At 40.9% G+C, this 23,063-nt stretch overlaps 1 protein-coding gene across 3 annotated transcripts in view; it reads right to left on the reverse strand.

Moving 5' to 3' along the window:
- gpc3 (glypican 3) overlaps positions 1–23,063 on the reverse strand; it is a 375,529-nt gene that overhangs the window by 47,976 nt on the left and 304,490 nt on the right. The gene's annotated exons all lie outside the window — the stretch shown is intronic.

Raw genomic sequence — 23,063 nt, forward strand, 5'->3', positions numbered from 1 at the left:
CCAACCAGTCTACATGTGCTTTGTGGACTTGGAGAAGGCATTCGACCGTGTCCCTCGGGAAGTCCTGTGGGGAGTGCTCAGAGAGTATGGGGTATCGGAATGTCTTATTGTGGCAGTCCGCTCCCTGTACGATCAGTGTCAGAGCTTGGTCCGCATTGCTGGCAGTAAGTCGGACACGTTTCCAGTGAAGGTTGGACTCCGCCAAGGCTGTCCTTTGTCACCGATTCTGTTCATAACTTTTATGGACAGAATTTCTAGGCGCAGTCAAGGTGTTGAGGGGTTCCGGTTTGGTGGCCACGGGATTAGGTCTCTGCTTTTTGCAGATGATGTAGTCCTGATGGCTTCATCTGGCCGGGATCTTCAGCTCTCACTGGATCGGTTCGCAGCCGAGTGTGAAGCGACCGGAATGAGAATCAGCACCTCCAAGTCCGAGTCCATGGTTCTCGCCCGGAAAAGGGTGGAGTGCCATCTCCGGGTTGGGGAGGAGACCCTGCCCCAAGTGGAGGAGTTCAAGTACCTAGGAGTCTTGTTCACGAGTGGGGGAAGAGTGGATCGTGAGATCGACAGGCGGATCGGTGCGGCGTCTTCAGTAATCCGGACGTTGTATCGATCCGTTGTGGTGAAGAAGGAGCTGAGCCGGAAGGCAAAGCTCTCAATTTACCGGTCGATCTACGTTCCCATCCTCACCTATGGTCATGAGCTTTGGGTCATGACCGAAAGGATAAGATCACGGGTACAAGCGGCCGAAATGAGTTTCCTCCGCCGGGTGGCGGGTCTCTCCCTTAGAGATTGGGTGAGAAGCTCTGCCATCCGGGAGGAGCTCAACGTAAAGCCGCTGCTCCTCCACATCGAGAGGAGCCAGATGAGGTGGTTCGGGCATCTGGTCAGGATGCCACCCGAACGCCTCCCTAGGGATGTGTTTAGGGCACGTCCAGCTGGTAGGAGGCCACGGGGAAGACCCAGGACACGTTGGAAAGACTATGTCTCCCGGCTGGCCTGGGAACGCCTCGGGATCCCCCGGGAAGAGCTGGACGAAGTGGCTGGAGATAGGGAAGTCTGGGCTTCCCTTCTTAGGCTGCTGCCCCCGCGACCCGACCTCGGATAAGCGGAAGATGATGGATGGATGGATGGATGGATTCTCAAGAACCATATTGTATTTAATTGTGTGTTAGAATATGTGTATCTTCTTCCATTTTAAATTGTAAACGTTTTAGAATGTTTTTATAAATGTAAATTGGGTGATTAGTTATGTCCGGTTTATGTGACATTAAGCGAGTTGAACAGAGTCCATGTCCGTCTGTTTTAACTTGACACTGCAGGGTTTATAATAATAATTTAGTGCAAAGAAAGCTCCGCCTTTTTGTTTAATGTTGTAGCTCCGTTGCTTAGACAGTAAATATAAATCAGGGCTCACCAACCTTTTTGAAACCATGAACTACTTCTTGGGTACTGATTAATGCGAAGGGCTACCAGTTTGATACACACTTAAATAAATTGCCAGAAATAGCCAATTTGCTCAATTTACCTTTAATAAATAAATCCATCTATATATATATATATATATATAAAAATGGGAATTTCTGTCTGTCATTCCGTCGTACATTTTTTTTCCTTTTACGGAAGGTATTTTGTAGAGAATAAATGATGAAAAAAGCACTTAATTGAACGGTTTAAAAGAGAGAACAGGAAATATATTAAAATAAAATTTTGAGGTATAGTTTATCTTCAATTTCGACTCTTTAAAATTCAAAATTCTACCGAAAAAAAAGAAGAGAAAAATTAGCTAATTTGAATCTTTTTGAAAAAATTTTAAAAAATAGTAATTTTTCCTGATTAAGATTAATTTTAGAATTTTGATTACATGTTTTGAATAGGTTAAAATACAATCTGCACTTTGTTAGAATATACAATAAATTGGACCAAGCTATATTTCTAACAAAGACAAATCATTATTTCTCCTAGATTTTCCCAAATTTTTTTTTTTTATAAATTCAAAATACTTTGATATAAGATTTACATTTGATTCTACAGATTTTCTAGATTTGCCAGATTATTATTTTTTCATTTTAATCATAATAAGTTTGAATAATTATTTCACGAATATTTTACGTCGGAAAAGCAGAAGCTAAAATGAAGAATTTAATTAAAATATATTTATTATTCTTGACAATCCAAAAATAAATTTACTTCAATATTGATTTAAATTGTCAGGAAAGAAAAGGAAGGAATTTAAAAGGTAAAAAGGTATATCTGTTTAAAAATCCTAAAATCGTTTTTAAGGTTATATTTTTTCTTTAAAATTGTCTTTCTGAAAGATATAAGAAGCAAAGTAAAAAAAACAAATGAATTTATTTAAACAAGTGAAGACCAAGTCTTTAAAATATTTTCTTGGATTTTCAAATTCTATTTGAGTTTTGTCTCTCTTACAATTAAAAATGTAGAGCAAAGCGAGACCAGCTTGCTAGTAAATAAATAAAATAAAAAAAATAGAGGCAGCTCACTGGTAAGTGCTGCTATTTGAGCTATTTCTAGAACAGGCCAGTGGGCTACTCATCTGGTCCTTATGGGTTACCCGGTGCCCACGGGCACCGCGTTGGTGACCCCTGATCTACATGTTAGCGATTAAGCCAACACTTGTGGGTCTCCATAATTGTATCATTGTGTTGTACGGTATTAGTATAGCACCGCGATACTAATGAATCATTTTAGGTACTATACCGCCTCTGAAAAGTTCCGGTAATATATACATATTTTTTATATTCATGGTATCATCCAAAACTAATGTAAAGCATCCAAACAAAAGAAGAATAAGTGATTATTACATTTTAACATAAGTGTAAATAGAACATGTTAAAAGAGAATGTAAGCAGATATTAATAGCAAATGAACAAGTGGATAAATAACCAATTTTCTACCACTTGTCCTTAATAATTTTGACAAAATATTAGAATGATCCCTCCGTGTACTCCGGCTTCCTCCCACTTCCAAAGACATGCACCTGGGGATAGGTTGATTGGCAACACTAAATTGGACCTAGTGTGTGAATGTGAGTGTGAATGTTGTCTGTCTATCTGTGTTGGCCCTGCGATGAGGTGGCGACTTGTCCAGGGTGTACCCCGCCTTCCGCCCGATTGTAGCTGAGATAGGCGCCAGCGCCCCCCGCGACCCTGAAAGGGAATAAGCGGTAGGAAATGGATGGATGGATGGGTTACTGCATACCTCAGCAGACAAATTAGGACTATTTGTTTGCTTACTTACTACTAAAAGACAAGTTGACTTGTATGTCCACTTTTTTATTTAGGTACAAACTTGCATTAAGAAACATATGTTTAATGTACCGTAAGACTTTTTGTTAAAATAAAGTCAATAATGCAATTTTTTGTGGTCCCCTTTATTTAGAAGTATCGAAAATTACCGAAATACATTTCTGTACCAGTGCCAAAATATTGGTATCGGGACAACATTATTGTGTGGTTATCAATCATGGTTTTTCGATCATTTTAATTTAATTTTGTAATACTAAATGTCAGGAGTTTTACAGCGGTTATTATTATTACTACCGTTTATTTGAGGTACTAACGCTCGCAGCTGCTGAAACCGATGCAAGAGTGACCATTCTTTTAACACCGGGCCTTATGATGTCATTCTTAAAACAATCAAGGGGTATTATGATTTTTTTCCTACATTTTCAAAAACACTTCGGCGAGATCTACATTACGTCCTGAGGATTTTGCATAAATTATGTATTACAGACTATCTTCAAGCAACTTTTTGACCGTCTTTTCAAAATATGCTGTTTTGTGGGCGGTCTTACTTACGTGCCTAAACTTCGAGCCATGTTTTAATGCTTCCATATTAAGTCTACCGACCGATACAGTTGTGGTCAAAAGTTTACATGCACTTGTAAAGAACATAACACCATGGCTGTCTTGAGTTTCCAATAATTTCTACAATTCATACTTTTTTGTGATAGAGTGATTGGAGCACATACTTGTTGGTCACAAAAAACATTCATGAAGTTTGGTTCTTTCATAAATTTATTATGGGTCTACTGAAAATGTGACAAAATCTGCTGGGTCAAAAGTATACATACAATAAATATACTGATAAAACAATTGTTTTAAGGTTTCTCATTGTAGCCCATTGGGTTGAGTTTTTCTTGCCCTGATGTGGGATCTGAGCCGAGGATGTCCTTGTGGCTTGTGCAGCCCTTTGAGACACTTGTAATTTAGGCCTATATAAATAAACTTTGATTGATTGATGGTTTGAATTCACATTTTCGGGACTCATGCAGATGTCAAATAGCCAAAAACAGGCATCAATATGTAAGAAAAGTTGGTTTTGCATAATAGGGCTCCTTTAACTGAACAGTTAATAAAACATATATGTTGGTTCAATTTTGACCCTGGAGCATATTATGTCTATTTCCATTTTCATATTGGTTCTGTGATACTCTCCATTCATTCCTTACACGTCAATTTACTGTACTGCGCCTCCTCCTGTCCATGGTAACTACATGGCCCTTGTGCCCGCTAATCACACGTAGAAGACGCAGTACCAGGCAGCACCGAAATATGTGCAATCCTCTCGACAAAGCTAAACGACTCTTAAAGCAAGAAAACAAAGCAAACATCACAAATCCCTCCTGAACCACCAGAACTAATATTAACGGTGTCTGGATTATGGCTGCTGTGATGAAAACGTGTGGTAAACACGACAGTGGAGGAGCGGCGCCGTGTGACTCACCTATCAGGTGCTGAGGGTCGGGGGGTCACAGCTGCAGCTAATTATCATGCCAGGTTCTGGCCCTGGTAACATGTACGGGTGTTAATTTGACTCACGTACACACTAAAGAATGTTTAGGTTTGCTAGTGTATCGACCTTTGGAGTTATCAAAGGTGTTTTTGTCTCGTTCTGTTTTTCTCCTGCATTCCTTCATCACCTTTTTTTAACTCACCAGCCTGCAAACTAAACCCGGCCCAGACTCTCAGCTTAAGTGTGGGAAGGGTTTGACATTTCAGGAATAGTTCCACTTTACATTTTTGCTGATACAATTCTGCAGAGGAACAGCTTTTCTTTGGGGTTTACTTTAAGGGATCAAACGGCAGTGGACATGATAATTACACTTGATGATGACACAGGTGTGTTCACACGACTCCCGCTGAGCACCATGAGTTACAGCTTGCAGACTATTAAAAAACTATTTTGAGGACTTTATCCGGCTTGGCTTTTAGACATTAATGCATGTAAAATGTATTTTAAGCCAGTTATTTAGCCGAACAGTAAGACCAGTAGAAATCTAAACACGCAGTAGATCAAACACACAGTGGCACCTAAATTCATACACTGCACTTTTAAAAGGATTTAAAAAATATACATATTTTTATTTTTTATTTGGTAACATTTTAGTATGGGGAACACATATTCACCATTAATTAGTTGCTTATTAACAAGCAAATTAGTAACATATTGGCTGTTAATTTTTCATTATTAAGTACTTATTAATGCCTTATTCTGCATGGCCTTATTATACAACCAGTAAGCCATTAACTAAGAGTCTTCCCTCAATAACCTCAGAGTAATTGCCTTTTAGTAACCCAACCCTAACCCTTATGTTCCCCGAGTGTCCAAATAACTCTAAATTAAGTCTTTGTTACTTTAATAGGAAACTAATTAATGGTGAATATGTTCCCCATACTAAAGTGTTACCATTTATTTATGTATTTACAGACAAACATAGTTTTGTATTTCATTATTATTTATTTTGTTAATATCAGAGTCCATTCTGCAAAAAGGTCATCCCTAGAAGCACACAGCTTATGGACACCCATCCATCCATCCATTTTCTACCGCTTATTCCCTTTTGGGGTTGCGGGGGGCGCTGGCGCCTATCTCAGCTACAATTGGGCGGAAGGCGGGGTACACCCTGGACAAGTCGCCACCTCATCGCAGGGCCAACACAGATAGACAGACAACATTCACACTCACATTCACACACTAGGGCCAATTTAGTGTTGCCAATCAACCTATCCCCAGGTGCATGTCTTTGGAAGTGGGAGGAAGCCGTCACGGGGAGAACATGCAAACTCCACACAGAAAGATCCCGAGCCTGGGATTGAACCCAGGACTGCAGACTTTCGTATTGTGAGGCAGACGTACTAACCCCTGTACCACCGTGAAGCCCTGCTTATGGACAATTTCAAGATCTACCCACCAAATACCCATCTACAATTTCATTTATAAATAACAAAGGAATCTTTAAATGCACCAAATCAGTTTCAATATCCTATTATTTAAATTTGATTGAAAGGTTGCATCTTGAGGATCTGCGATAATCTCTTCATACATACAGAGGTCAAGACCAAAATTATGCAACTAATGTGAAATCCTCATCCATAAGGGGTGTGGTAAATGTACTAAGCATAACGTCGCAATAAATTTTGCTGAAAATGCTTTTTAAAAATGTTTAAAGAATGTGATTCTTTTATAGGGCTATACATCTCATTGCAGATCATTGGGCCCCTACAGGCTATACTAAAATGTAAAAAAAAAAACTTGAAACATTATAAAGGAGGACTAAGGTCACATTGAAAAGAGAAACAGGTGAAATAATGAAAGTTTGAACAAGATACCACACTAACAATAATAGATTTAACAACTTAGCATAGTATATTGACCTACACTAAAGTGCTTTGATTAAGTTTACTAAAGACCAAGTTAATATATGTTGTATATGTTGTTATTCTGATAACATGTTTGATGTATTTGTTGTAATTAAAATTACATAAGAAAAACATGTTTATTCTCATAATCCATCCATCCATCCATCATCTTCCGCTTATCCGAGGTCGGGTCGCGGGGGCAACAGCCTAAGCAGGGAAACCCAGACTTCCCTCTCCCCAGCCACTTCGTCTAGCTCTTCCCGGGGGATCCCGAGGCGTTCCCAGGCCAGCCGGGAGACATAGTCTTCCCAACGTGTCCTGGGTCTTCCCCGTGGCCTCCTACCAGTTGGACGTGCCCTAAACACCTCCCTAGGGAGGCGTTCGGGTGGCATCCTGACCAGATGCCCGAACCACCTCATCTGGCTCCTCTCGATGTGGAGGAGCAGCGGCTTTACTTTGAGTCCCTCCCGGATGGCAGAGCTTCTCACCCTATCTCTAACGGAGAGCCCAGCCACACGGCGGAGGAAACTCATTTCGGCCGCTTGTACCCGTGATCTTATCCTTTCGGTCATGACCCAAAGCTCATGACCATAGGTGAGGATGGGAACGTAGATCGACCGGTAAATTGAGAGCTTTGCCTTCCGGCTCAGCTCCTTCTTCACCACAACGGATCGGTACAACGTCCGCATTACTGAAGATGCCGCACCGATCCGCCTGTCGATCTCACGATCCACTCTTCCCTCACTCGTGAACAAGACTCCTAGGTACTTGAACTCCTCCACTTGGGGCAGGGTCTCCTCCCCAACCCGGAGATGGCACTCCACCCTTTTCCGGGCGAGAACCATGGACTCGGACTTGGAGGTGCTGATTCTCATTCCGGTCGCTTCACACTCGGCTGCGAACCGATCCAGCGAGAGCTGAAGATCCCGGTCAGATGAAGCCATCAGGACCACATCATCTGCAAAAAGCAGAGACCTAATCCTGCGGTTACCAAACCGGAACCCCTCAACGCCTTGACTGCGCCTAGAAATTCTGTCCATAAAAGTTATGAACAGAATCGGTGACAAAGGACAGCCTTGGCGGAGTCCAACCCTCACTGGAAATGTGTTCGACTTACTGCCGGCAATGCGAACCAAGCTCTGGCACTGATCGTACAGGGAACGGACCGCCACAATAAGACAGTCCGATACCCCATACTCTCTGAGCACTCCCCACAGGAGTTCCCGAGGGACACGGTCGAATGCCTTCTCCAAGTCCACAAAGCACATATAGACTGGTTGGGCAAACTCCCATGCACCCTCAAGAACCCTGCCGAGAGTATAGAGCTGGTCCACAGTTCCGCGACCAGGACGAAAACCACACTGTTCCTCCTGAATCCGAGGTTCGACTATCCGACGTAGCCTCCTCTCCAGTACACCTGAATAAACCTTACCGGGAAGGCTGAGGAGTGTGATCCCACGATAGTTGGAACACACCCTCCGGTCCCCCTTCTTAAAGAGAGGAACCACCACCCCGGTCTGCCAATCCAGAGGTACCGCCCCCGATGTCCACGCGATGCTGCAAAGTCTTGTCAACCAAGACAGCCCCACAGCATCCAGAGCCTTAAGGAACTCCGGGCGGATCTCATCCACCCCTGGGGCCTTGCCACCGAGGAGCTTTTTAACTACCTCAGCGACCTCAGCCCCAGAAATAGGAGAGTCCACCACAGATTCCCCAGGCACTGCTTCCTCATAGGAAGACTGTTGGTGGGATTGAGGAGGTCTTCGAAGTATTCCTTCCACCTATCCACAACATCCGCAGTCGAGGTCAGCAGAACACCATCCGCACCATACACGGTGTTGATAGTGCACTGCTTCCCCTTCCTGAGGCGGCGGACGGTGGTCCAGAATCGCTTCGAAGCCGTCCGGAAGTCGTTTTCCATGGCTTCCCCGAACTCTTCCCATGTCCGAGTTTTTGCCTCCGCGACCGCTGAAGCTGCACACCGCTTGGCCTGTCGGTACCTGTCCACTGCCTCCGGAGTCCTATGAGCCAAAAGGACCCGATAGGACTCCTTCTTCAGCTTGACGGCATCCCTCACCGCTGGTGTCCACCAAGGGGTTTTAGGATTGCCGCCCCGACAGGCACTAACTACCTTGCGGCCACAGCTCCGATCTGCCGCCTCGACAATAGAGGTGCGGAACATGGTCCACTCGGACTCAATGTCCAGCACCTCCCTCGTGACATGTTCAAAGTTCTTCCGGAGGTGGGAATTGAAACTTTGTCTGACAGGAGACTCTGCCAGACGTTCCCAGCAGACCCTCACAATGCGTTTGGGCCTCCCAGGTCTGTCCGGCATCCTCCCCCACCATCGCAGCCAACTCACCACCAGGTGGTGATCGGTAGAAAGCTCCGCCCCTCTCTTCACCCGAGTGTCCAAAACATGAGGCCGCAAATCCGATGACACAACTACAAAGTCGATCATGGAACTGCGGCCTAGGGTGTCCTGGTGCCAAGTGCACATATGGACACCCTTATGTTTGAACATGGTGTTTGTTATCGACAAACTGTGACGAGCACAAAAGTCCAATAACAAAACACCACTCGGGTTCAGATCCGGGCGGCCATTCTTCCCAATCACGCCTCTCCAGGTTTCACTGTCGTTGCCAACGTGAGCGTTGAAGTCTCCCAGTAGGACAAGGGAATCACCCGGGGGAGCACTTTCCAGTACTCCCTCGAGTGTTCCCAAAAAGGGTGGGTATTCTGAACTGCTGTTTGGTGCATAAGCACAAACAACAGTCAGGACCCGCCCCCCCACCCGAAGGCGGAGGGAGGCTACCCTTTCGTCCACCGGGTTGAACTCCAACGTACAGGCTTTGAGCCGGGGGGAAACAAGAATTGCCACCCCAGCCCGTCGCCTCTCACTGCCGGCAACGCCAGAGTGGAAGAGAGTCCAATCCCTCTCGAGAGAAGTGGTTCCAGAGCCCTTGCTGTGCGTCGAAGTGAGTCCGACTATATCCAGCCGGAATTTCTCGACTTCGCGCACTAGCTCAGGCTCTTTCCCCCCCAGTGAGGTGACGTTCCACGTCCCAAGAGCTAGCTTCTGTAGCCGAGGATCGGACCGCCAAGTGCCCTGCCTTCGGCTGTCGCCCAGCTCACAATGCACCCGACCTTTATGGCCCCTGCTATGGGTGGTGAGCCCATTGGAGGGGTGACCCACGTTGCCTCTTCGGGCTGTGCCCGGCCGGGCCCCATGGGTACAGGCCCGGCCACCAGGCGCTCGCCATCGTGCCCCACCTCCGGGCCTGGCTCCAAAGGGGGGCCCCGGTGACCCGCGTCCGGGCGAGGGAAATCTGGGTCCATGGTTTATCATCTTCATAAAGGTCTTCGAGCTGCTCTTTGTCTGATCCCTCACCTAGAACCTGTTTGCCTTGGGAGACCCTACCAGGGGGCTTTATGCCCCCGGACAACATAGCTCCTAGGATCATTGGGACACGCAAACTCCTCTACCACCTTATTTCCATTTTATGCAAACCATCTGTACCTATCAATATCGAATATTTTAATTGCGGCCTAATATTCCGTTATTAATTGTTTGTGTTGGTGTTAGCTTGCTATTACACTGACTGTTCAAATAAAATCAATCTTTATTCATAAAGCGCTTCTCATACATAAAAGAAATACAACGCAGAGTGATTTACAAAGTTAAAAACAATACCCCGGTGACCCATATCCCTCATTATCCCATACGTACGCACAGATACAGACACCAAACACAAACACACAGCATACACACATATGCAACTATATGGACCGATGATTGCATGGCCGAGTACAGAGGAGACATGTGAGTAAACACTATCATAGGAGCCATCTGCACTAGGAGGTCATCAGACCATAGCCAAACAAGACGCCGACACAAAAGCGCTACTACAAGCATGGCCGATAACCCCTGAGGCAGATGGCTCATAAAAATGATACAACTTGTAAAATAGTAAGAACAATGTGTAGATATAAATAATAAAATAAGAGCAAGACATATGAAAATTGATTAAAAAAAAAAAATACAAGTAAGATATATGAAGATTAATAGAAAAAAAATGGAATGGAAAACAAGTAAGACATATGAAGATTAATAGAAAAATAATAATATATCAATATATCAATATATATATATATATATATATATATATATATACATATATATACATATATATTTTTTATATATTTTTTCTATTAATCTTTATGTCTCACTCATATTTTATTCTTATATATATATATATGTATATATCTATATGTATATATAAGTATGCATATATATATATATATAAGAATATATATATATATATATATGCATATATATACATATTCTTATATATACACATATACATATATATATAAACATAAAAATGTATATATATACATATATATATATATATATATATATATATATACATATATATATATTTATATACATATATATACAGTAAATAAATAATTGATAAATATAACTAAATAAACTCTTGCATAGCAATTAGGATAAAAAGTAGAATGCAAATGACTTCAATCAAATAATTAATATCAGGTAAAAGCCAAATCCAAAAGGTGAGTCTTAAACCTGTTGTAGTGATCTACTTGTTTTGCAGGCTTAGCAAAAAAAACAAGTGGGAGTGCAGGTGAAAGAATAAAGAAAGGCTTTGTCACAGAGGCTGTACAGTTTGAGGCCAGGTATGTATGAAAGCACAAGAACACAGGTGAGCCCTCATGTGAGCACATGACATCATTCATTGCTGACTAAACCACAATGTACTGTGCATTCACATGTTTGGTAATTTGAATGCAGATCGAAATATATTTTTTTATAAAAATACATTAAAATGCATGACAATGTGTCTGTAGCGCACATGGTGCTGCAGGGGAATGAGGACAAATGTACCATGTTTTGCACTTAACAGTAAGTCCCTGAAAGCAAGAAGGTACTATTGTAGAACTAAACGAGTTGTAATGCACTGATTTAAGCACGTTGCATTATAATCTGTTCCAGAGTCAAACTGTTCCTGTCCATATTAACTTTTTTTTAACTGTTCAGTTCACAAAAATAGGTTTGCTACTGATGTTAAGTTGATACTTTGCAGCACAAGTCGTCAGAACCGGACATATTTTTCATGGAAATGACTCCTGTGGGAGCGAAACGTTATGTCAACAAAATTGGCTGACCATGAATGTCGACGTCAACTTAACTAGGTGACTTAAGTTTTTAGTGATAGTAAGGAAAAAGTCAACTCTGACTTGTCAGGTTGATTGACATTGACGGGTTTGTTGACATAAGCGACACCGATTTAAACAGGTTTCATTATAGTCTGTTCCAAAGTCAAACTGTTGCCGTATTTCACAAAAATGTTAACTACTGTTGTTAATTTGACAACACTACAACACATGTTGACATAAGCCAGTGCTTCTCATTGATTTCTCATTTATTTTCTGTTACGCCCCCTAGGAAGAAGAAAACATTTCGACCCAAACCTTTAAAACTATAAATAACCTAATTTCTCTATAAAAATGTTACAAGTACACCTCTGCATAGCATTGTATCCTTATTAACATTAAACAAAACAAAGTAAGGAAATAAATATAGATCAATTTACATCAAATAACTTTATTAACATTGTTTTTTAGGTGCATCGATTTGCTTGAATTAAAAAAACAAACAAAAAAAACAAAATAATTCCTTGTTTAAACTATGAACATTTTTTGAGAGACTTGAGCCATATGATAGTGAAAAATAAAATAAAGTAACTCAATAAATAATAATACACTCAAATTGATCAGCAACTTTAGTTTTAACAGTATATAAAACACTTTAACCTACAAAACAATGAATGCAACAGGGGGATGACATAAGCGGACAGATTTTATAGAAATCATCCCTTTGGGTTTCAAATGTTATGCAAAATTGGTTGACCATGTACAGTATGTTGACATCAATCTAACTAAATAACTTAAGTGATTGATTGATTGATGATTGAAACTTTTATTAGTAGATTGCACAGTACAGTACATATTCCGTACAATTGACCACTAAATGGTAAAACCCGAATAAGTTTTTCAACATGTTTAAGTCAGGGTCCATGTTAATCAATTCATGGTACAAATATATACTATCAGCATAATACAGTCATCACACAAGTTATTTATCAGAGTATATACATTGAATTATTTACATTATTTACAATCCGGGGGGTGGGATGAGGAGCTTTGGTTGATATCAGCACCTCAGTCATCAACAATTGCATCTTCAGAGAAATGGACGATGAAACAGGGTAGGTCTTACTTGGTAGGATATTTACAGCGAGCGGTGAACATAGTGAGTTCAGAAAGCATAAGAACAAGTATATACATTTGATTATTTACATTTGATTATTTACAATCTGGGGAGGTGGGATGTGGAAGAGGGAGGGTGTTAGTTTAGGGTTGAAGTTGCTTGGATTGATTGATTGAAACTTTTATTAGTAGATTGCACAGTACAGTACATATTACGCACAATTGACCACTAAATGGTAACACCCGAATAAGTTTTTCAACTTGTTTAAGTCGGGGTCCACGTTAATCAATTAATGGTAATCAATTCATGGAGGTGTTATTTTAGTGCGCTTTGAAGTCGGACAGAGATGCACTTTCTTTTACACCCGTTGGAAGTGCATTCCATATTAATGTGGTGAGAGTGAGTTAAGACATTTGTTGGATTGGAATCTGGGTTAAGCGTAGTTTGTGGAGCTCCCCTTGGTGTTGTGGTTTTGGCGGTCATTTACGTTCTGGAAGTAGTTTGACATGTACTTTGGTATCAGGGAGGTGTAGCGGATTTTATAAACTAGGCTCAGTGCAAGTTGTTTTACTCTGTCCTCCACCGTGAGGCAGCCCACTTTGGAAAAGTGGGTAGGAGGGAGATGGGATCTGGGGGTGGAGGTCTAAAAGTAAGTTTTTAGTGATAATATCAAAACAGTCAACTGATACTGGTCAGGTTATTCGACATAGATGGGATGTCGACGTAAGCAAAACTGGTTTGAACAGGTTTCTTTATGATCTGTTTCAGAGTCAAACTGTTGCTATTCATACCGAATAAACTACTTTAACGACTGTTGTGAAGTTGACAACACTATAACTTGTCGAACTAAAAGACTAGAAAAAATGTTGGTACCTGTACCAAAATATAGGTATCGGTACGACACTAGAGCACAGTTAGACTCACACATTGTATGAACACCACACAGCCTAATCACCAATTAGCGGGATTCTTACCTGCGGGCAACCACGAATGTCAGTATACAATAACGTTTGGCGCAAATGTTTGTCAAAAAAACGTTGGTAGGACTGTAATACATAATTGTACCGGCTTCAAACTACTTCCTAGTTTTACAGGAGTGTAGCACAACTGACACATGATCAGACGTCACAGGACAGAATGATTTGTGTCTGGCTGTTAGTCAGCCTGTGAGGGGACAGGCGCGGGAGGGCAGGTTGAGTGGGTTGTCCCTGTCCTGGAATAGCTCTCCTGGCCTGGAATGTTCTGGGGAATGTTATGTGGTGGCAATGATTGGTCAGGAGGGAAAGACAGCGTGTGTGTGTGTGTGTGTGTGTGTGTGTGTGTGTCCAGCAAAGGTAATCAGTCAGTTATGGAATCTGTGTTGAGAGCCAGTGAGGACAGATCAATCATTATGCACGTTTGGGGACATCCTCTGTGTGTTTGGAGTTTGACAGCCAAGCTGTGCGGGGGTCTCGGCCCCCGCGTCCGTTCTTTCGCCACCTTATTGTTGTGGCTCCTGTCACCTTTCCATGTGTGTGATGTGCAAGGCCGTGGCTGCTGTGTGTTCCCCCTTTGTGAAACCGGATCTGACTCGTCCATCTCAGCGCCTCACAGCTCAGACAACCAGCCCATTAGGCCTCATGCTCTGTGGGTTGACCTTTGAACCTCAGAACGCCCCCTTCCCACCCCAAGTTTGACCAAAACAGGCCCGGCAGGCCAAGCTAGGTCAGCGGTTTGCTGGGTCATTACAGGCTATCAGTCGCTATCTGCGCGTCTGCAAATAAGTGGGGACTCTACAAGGTCTGCAAACATTACTGGCTCTAATGCGAAGCAGCCTGAGGTCAGTCGCAAAATGAAATCTTGCCAGATTTTAGATGGAACGTTGAATATACAAGGGGCCTTAACGTCCCACTTTAACAGCTTGTAAAGAAATAAGAGAGAGTGTGACATGTATGAGTGAGGGCACGAGGCTCTCACGGTCCAGCCTGCTGGAAGTGATGGCCCTGCATGATGTGTTAACCTCGGCTCCTTAGTCTCTCTGTCTGCACTGAAAATCCAAATCTCTGTCACAACATCCCCAACAGGAGGACGACTCCCTCGCCAGTGTTTGCTCAGCTGCACCGGCTTTGTGGCCGTATATCCAGCTCCCTTGTTCCTGCACCCCGGCTGTTTTCTCCCGCTTTCTCTGTTTAGTTTCTTTTCTCCCGACAGTTTGTAGCCTCAGTTGGTCTTTGTTTGGCCTAAGGAGAGCCCTGTCCGACCAATTTTAACTGACATTAACAGGTCAAGAGGTCATGCCGGGCCGGCTACCTGAGGAAGTCTTGCGTCTCTTGCCTCAAGAGTGTCACCGTGGTGTCAAGATGTACGGTAGTCATGTAAACACCTCTGCATGTGTGCCCACTCTGACTCACTTCTCTGGAAACCCTGCGCTAGTAGCAGCAAACACCTCTAATATTCACCAAAAATTACACCTCTCACAAAAAGTTAGTAATATTCCTCCTTTTGTTAGTAGTGTATTTTAATGCAGTGTTTTTCAACCACTGTGTACCATGAGATTTTGTCTGGTTTGCCCTGGGAGATTATGTAATTTTCACTTTATTGGGTTAAAAATATTTTTTGCAAACCAGTAATCATGCCGTTGTTGAGTGTCTGTGCTGTGTAGACATCATCAGAGTAACTCCTCCATTTCAGTAGGTATTAGCAGGTAGCTAATTGGTTTGTAGATGTCGGGAACATGGTTTGTGGTGATCACAATATGCAGACGACAGCGGGAGTCAGTGTGCAGGTAAAAAGGTATCTAATGATTAAACCAAAAATAAACAAAAGGCATGTGCCGCTAAGAAAAGGCATTGAAGCTTCTTCCTATGCAAAACGAAGCTATAACGTAACTGGCTGCAAAGTAAACAAAAACAGAATGCTGGACGACAGCAAAGACTTACAGCGTGTGGATCAGCAGACGGCGTCCACAAAGTACATCCGTAACTAGATAGGAGCGCAAGACAAAAAACGAAAACACTACACACAAGAAAACAACAATAACCTCAAAATAAGTCACGGCGTGACGTGACAGGTCGTGACGGTACACCTACTTTGAGACAAAAGCTATATTGATGCATGGTTTGTTATGGTTTGAATTTATATCCAACAATTGCTGAAACTATTTTTTTACTGTCAATATCGGCTGCTCAGTTTCATTTTTAATGTTTTCTGCTGGTTGTGTGCCTCGAAATTTTTTCAATGAAAAAAATGTGCCTTGGCTCAGAAAAGGTTGAAAAACACTGTTTTAATGACCCCATTTTCCAGGCTGTAGAGCCCATCTGTGTTTATTTGCACTCACCAAATTTCATAAGAACAAAATACTTTAACATATATTAGCTGAAGATATGTACCACATTTTGTAAATGTTCATTTACATACCTTAGTTGATGTCAACCGGTGTCTGTAACACGGTAGTAAAACGGCTGATCAAACAAAACAAAAGTCATCGTCATGGACCTACTAGTTGCGGAAGCTAGCCCTCCAGTCAGCTAAACAGACACAATTATTCCACAGTGACGTTTTGGTGAATTTACAAAAGTGAAACAATACAAGAAAGAATGCTATTGTATTAGTATATCAGTATATGGAATTAAATTATGGAATGGATTAACCAAATAAATCAAACAGTGGACCAATATGATTCAGTTGAAGAGACTGTTCAAACAAGTGTTCACAATGTACACAGAACAAGAATTAAGATGAACATCTTGAACCTTTTTTTTTAATTTTTTATTATTTAGACAAAGATTATTTATGTATTTAGTATTTGTTTGCTTACTATGTATATTAATTATTTATTATTTATTTGTCCACTGTTCTGTTTCAGAGAACAAGGAAATTAGATAAAATTGCTATGGTTTGAAAAGGGGTAGGATTACTCCTACTCCTTTTCGGACATGCTGTAATGAAACAATCGGAAATGTGTGATGCATTACATTGTATCGCATGTATGTCCGAAATAAACTGAAACTGAACTGAATCGTAAGTTGATAATACAAACATAGACACTTGTAAACGTGTCAGCATATTTGCCAATGCTGACAACGCTAGCTTGACTACATTATGATAACACACACATACAGTATATGCATAAAAATGCACCTACAGACATCCCACATGGGTCAGTTGAGTAAGAATGAATTGTTTTAGTTATATTGTAAAACTCACAAACGTTGCTTGGACTGATGAATGAAGAATCCTTTCGAGCAGAAAGGCTATAGACGGTTATACTTCCGGTTTAAGGCACAAAACCAGAAGAACATTTTCAAACCGCTGCACCTGCAGTGAGCAAACTTGTCCAAAGGATGGCGTCATAGCACAAAAAAACGACACACGTTTTCAGTGTCTTTCTCGGTTTAATATGAACAACGTTTAAGGAATACAAAACATTATGGCCGTTAACGAAAAAAAAAAAAAATCTATAAATTAGCCGCACCGTTTTGTAACCGTACGGTTCGAAGCAATGGAAAAAAGTAGCTGGCTAAAAAAACGGAAAATACGGTAGTGACCATTGTGAATGCTGCAGGTCCTGTGTGAATAACTAATGTAGGACACGACGCAACGCAGCAATGAAAGCATCAGTCACAACAAGACAAGTCACCAAACAACAAGGAGGAGGTAAAAAAAGTCTCCTAGATTTACTTCTCAGCATGTGGCTGACAAGCAAACAAGAGAAGAGTCAGGGCAGCAAGAAAACACAGCGCTGCAGCATAGACTATGGACTATAATTCTGCACAGCCAAGCTAATATTTGCACAGATGCTCATTTTTGTCATTTCAGTGTTAATGTGCTCAGGATTGCTACATTTTTTTCTTGTCTTTGACTCTGACATGGGGACTCAATTTATTCTTAAGACCGGTTCAAAACAACACTGCAGGAACAGGATTGCTTATTTTTTGTCATCAAAGATGTCACATACAGTCATGGTTTTTCAAACTTGTTTATTAAAATTGGTTAAACTGATTTTGAGTTCCCAAAAATACAATGGTATGGATTCATCTACATCAGTGATTCTCACATAGTGGTAAATGTACCACTAGTGGTACGCCAAAGAATCACTTGATTAAAGTACAGTGTATTATCTTCCTACGTTTAAGCACAGTGTTACTTTTCAAACTGTGTGTAATGTTACAGTGGCCAAAGTATTAAATATACTTGTTAAATAAAACATCTGCCTTCTTTTTAATGAATACTTAGTACTATTACGCGACTTCAGTGCTTGTCATTTTGAGGTGGTAGTTGGTGAAAAAAGTTTGAGAACCACAAATCTATAACATACATTGCAATTCTCGATCCATTATTGTACATGGTCGTTTTTAAAGACTTCAACTAGCAATGAACGCTCCCTGGATAAACCTCATCGGCCGATATTTTTTTTACTCTTCCACCTATTTTTTGTTGTTGATTCCGTTTTTCTTCTATAGTGATGGCTACCGAATTCATTATTTTTACAGGTACTGACTGAATTCGGTCAGGACTACTAATTTTACTCACGTAAAATCAGTCGTTACCAATTTTCAACACATGGGTAGCACTGGATCTCACGTCCAGTTGTAAACTTGGCAACGGCTCAAACACTTGGCAGGCAAACAGGCTAAATAATAGCGGAATGCCATGAGGTATTGTTGCAAGTTTGAACGGAAACAAATAACGCGTGCTAGCGTTGTGAGACAAAGACAATTTACGATATAAATCATATACAATTGGCAGACCATAGAGCTTTTAATACTATTGTATCATCATAATGCATTTTGATAACACATTCTAGCAACAGGCGAACAAACATCCTCAAAACAGTGTTGCATTCGTGCCAGCGACTAAAGTACCTCCACAGTGCAAAGCCCCTTCTCAGCTAGCAACCCTCAATTAAAATGAGAATCCATCTATAATATCGATAGCAATGATGATTATTATAGAGACCGTAAATTGTCGATACTACAGTGATTAGATCAATATTTTTTACAAGCAAATCTTTTGTCGTTTTTGTTATTGTATACAAACTCGGGAAATACCGTATTTTCCAGACTATAAGGTGCACTTAAAATGCTTTTTTCCCCTCAAAACTCAACAGTGCGTCTAATGTAAGCAATACGTTTGGTTGAGCTTACCCGCCTCAAAGCTATTTTATTTGTTACACGATGTAATGATGAGTGTGATCAGTAGGTGGCAGTCAAGCATAAGAGATAAGTGTAGACTGCACTATGATGTCAGTCTCACACACAAGAGATACGTGTAGACTGCAATATGTCTCAAGTAAACCCCACCAACATTCTATATGTTCCATTGAAAATAAAGAACAATACACACGGCGCTAAAATATCTATCAAAATGTTTTAGTACAACTTTGGTAAGCTATGAAGCTGCACCGCTTGAAGGATTGTGTGCACATTAAACATTGGAGTATTATTATGGTGCGTGTATCAGGTAAGACATATTTTCTGGTGTTTTGTTTCGCAATATTAACCTTCTGGTACCTGCCGATCTGTATTTGGGATCTGCGTAAATCTAGAAAAATTGCGCAGATGCTGTAGTTGATAAGCTTCTTATTTCCCTCTATCTTATGTGACATTCATGGTCCACTGTTGCCATTTCTAATATAAAGTAGTGTAAAATGTTTACTTTTATCTGTCAGTAAACTTGCCATGAAAGCGCTAAAACATACCGGTGTAGTGAGTGTACATTATTCACCCAAACAACTTTAATTACTAGAGAGTTCCAGCCAGACGGTGTTATGTAGACCAGTGGTCCCCAACCTTTTTGTATCCGCGGACCGGTCAACGCTTAATAATTTGTCCCGCGGCCCGGGTGGTGGGGGGGTCCTTTTTATTTTATTTTATTTTATTTTTTTCTTTGTCATGAAAAAGGGACGTTTTTGTAATGAAAAAGGGAGGTTTTTGTGGTTGGTGCACTAATTGTAAGTGTATATTGTGTTTTTTATGTTGATTTAATTAAAAAAAAAAAAATATATATATATATATATATATATATATATATATTTTTTTTAAAAATAAAAATGTATAAAAAATTCTTCTGTGGCCCGGTGCCAATTGGGCCACGGTGGTTGGGGACCACTGATTGAGACCACAAGGAAGTGTTCTCAATTTTGAAAAAAAAAATATATATCATCACTCCTTTTAAAGGCCTACTGAAACCCACTACTACCGACCACGCAGTCTGATAGTTTATATATCAATGATGAAATATTAACATTGCAACACATGCCAAAACGGCCTTTTTAGTTTACTAAATAGCAATTTTAAATTTCCTGCAATGTTTCCTGTTGAAAACGTCGCGGAGTGATGACGCTTATGTTGACGCGTCTTTGTGACGTTATTGGTTGGAGCGGACATTTTATCCCAGCACCACTCACGGCTAAAAGTTGTCTGCTTTAATCGCATAATTACACAGTATTTTGGACATCTGTGTTGCTGAATCTTTTGCAATTTGTTCAATTAATGATGGAGACTATAAAGAAGAATGCTGTTGGTGGAAAGCGGTGGATTGCAGCTGCCTTTAGCAACCAAAACACAGCCGGTGTTTCTTTGTTTGTTGTGAAGCTTTAATATGGAACAGAGCGGTCAAGCGAACATGTTTCTCTACCACATGTCAACCGGCAGGTTTCGTTTAAAAATTGTGGTAATAAGTCGGCTCTTACCGGGGACATGAGCGGAGCTTGCGTTCTCCTGCAGCAGCTGTCAAAGAGGCAGCTGCGACTTTCTTGGCTCCTCCATGGCTTCTATCAGAGACACTGGCGGTCACCACACCCCTCCGACTTTCAGGTATGACTTTATAATCTCACTAAAACACTAGTAACACAATAAGCAGATAAGGGATTTTCCAGAATTATCCTAGTAAATGTGTCTAATATCTGATTCGCTCCCACTGCCGTCGCCTTTTTTTTGTTTTTTTGTTTTGTTTCTAGTGCATCACTCTAACTTTCCTCATCCACTAATCTTTCATCCTTGCTCCAATTAATGGGGAAATCGTCGCTTTCTCGGTCCGAATCGCTCTTGCTGCTGGTGGCTATGATTATAAACAATGAGAGGATGTGAGGAGCTATACAACCCGTGACGTGACGCGCACAGATGTGTCTGCTACTTCCAGTACAGGCAAGGCTTTTTTATTAGCGACCAAAAGTTGCGAAATTTATCGTCAATGTTCTTTACTAATTCCTTTGAGCAGAAATATGGCTATATCGTGAAATGATCAAGTATAACACATAGAATGAACCTGCTATCCCCGTTTAAATAAGAACATTTCATTTCAGTAGGCCTTTAATGCACCTAATACATGAAAAATGATCAAAAATAGACCGTTCATCGGCAGTGCGTCTTATGGTCCGGAAAATATGATGAATCCCTGGATATAGGGTATCGATACCGTTACATTGTCATCCTGTGTTTTTTGTCTGATGATAATTGTGATCAAAAATTATCTTCAAAATTGGAAGTATCAGTATGACTAAAACTGCCCCTACATCCAAAACTAATGTCAACAACCGAAGATCAAGTGCTTATAACATTTTGACCGAAGTGTAGATAGAATTATGTTACTACAGAAAGTAACCAGATATTAAACAGTCAATTATCAAGTAAATTAATATAATTTTGACAAATAATACAACTGGAAATTATGCAGCCTGTTACCTGTTTTGAAATGCTTCTTTTAATATGTATATGCTGAATAAATATATGCAATATGCCTAAAGCATGCCTGATATAAAGTGCTAAAAAAAAAGGCTCCACTTTTCAAAATACACCAGCTGCTAATTTACATTGCATTTGCCATATCCATTTATCACTGAACAAGCTGTATCTTTGTCCGTCCTTTTCCCCCCTCACTGTGGCTTTTTCCATGTCAGGGGTCACCACAGTGAGTCAGTCGCATGAAAGGTTGTGACTTATTTTTTTACTGGATGCTCTTCCATACAAAGTGTGGATCATTACACCACCAACTATTTATTTTCCCAAAAAAAAAAAAAAAAAAAATTGTAAACTAGTTGTAAACAATAAATGAACTAATACGGGTAGCACGATCAACTCAGGTTAAATTAGGGGTTGGCAACCCAAGACGTTGAAAGAGCCATATTGGGCCAAAAATACAAAAAACTAATCCGTCTGGAGCCACAAAAAATGAAAAGCCATATATAAGTGTTATAGTTAAGACAACATATGATCTAAGTCTCTATATAAGCTATAATAGCCTACTATCAAAATGACTATGTGTCGCAGGGTTAAGCAAATATTCGTTGACAGAAATGTTGAAATTAAATATTTATTCTACACAATTTAACAACATTGGACAACTTTAGTAAATCAGAGGATAGGTAACTTTTGCTGTGGTCTGGAACAACATGGCACACAAATAACTATCAGAAATGCACTTTAATATTACTTACAGTTAATGTGTCATGAGACATGCAAATATGAATTATTTGCAAAGAGGATAAAAGTAAAGGAAATCAAATGAGCTCAAATATACCTACAAATGAGGCATAATGATGCAATATTTACATACAGCTAGCCTGACTAGCATGTTAGCATTGATTAGCTTTCAGTTATGCAGGGGGCGGCGCGGTGTAGTGGGTAGAGCGGCTGGCCAGAAACCTGAGGGTTGCAGGTTCGCTTCCCACCTATTGACATCCAAAAAATCGCTGCCGTTGTGTCCTTGGGCAGCACACTTCACCCCTTGCCCCCGGTGCCGCTCACACTGGTGAATGAATGATAAATGATTGATAGGTGGTGGTCGGAGGGCCCGTAGGCGCAAACTGGCAGCCATGCTTCTGTCAGGCTACCCCAGGGCAGCTGTGGCTACTGATGTAGCTTACCACCACCAGGTGTGAATGAATGTTGAGTCCCACTTCTCTGTGAGCGCTTTGAGTGTTTAGAAAAGCGCGATATAAATCTAAGTTATCATGCAGTGGCCAAATATGCCTGATTAGCACTCCACACAAGTCAATGACATGAACAAAGCGCACCTTTGTGCATTCACGCACAGCATAAAATGTTTGGTGGACAAAATGAGACAAAGAAGGAGATGTATGTTTTACATATAAACAAACTGTTGCGTCTTGATTTGGTCTCACA

The sequence above is a fragment of the Nerophis ophidion genome, linkage group LG05 (genome assembly GCF_033978795.1).
Source record: "Nerophis ophidion isolate RoL-2023_Sa linkage group LG05, RoL_Noph_v1.0, whole genome shotgun sequence".
NCBI lineage: Eukaryota > Metazoa > Chordata > Actinopteri > Syngnathiformes > Syngnathidae > Nerophis > Nerophis ophidion.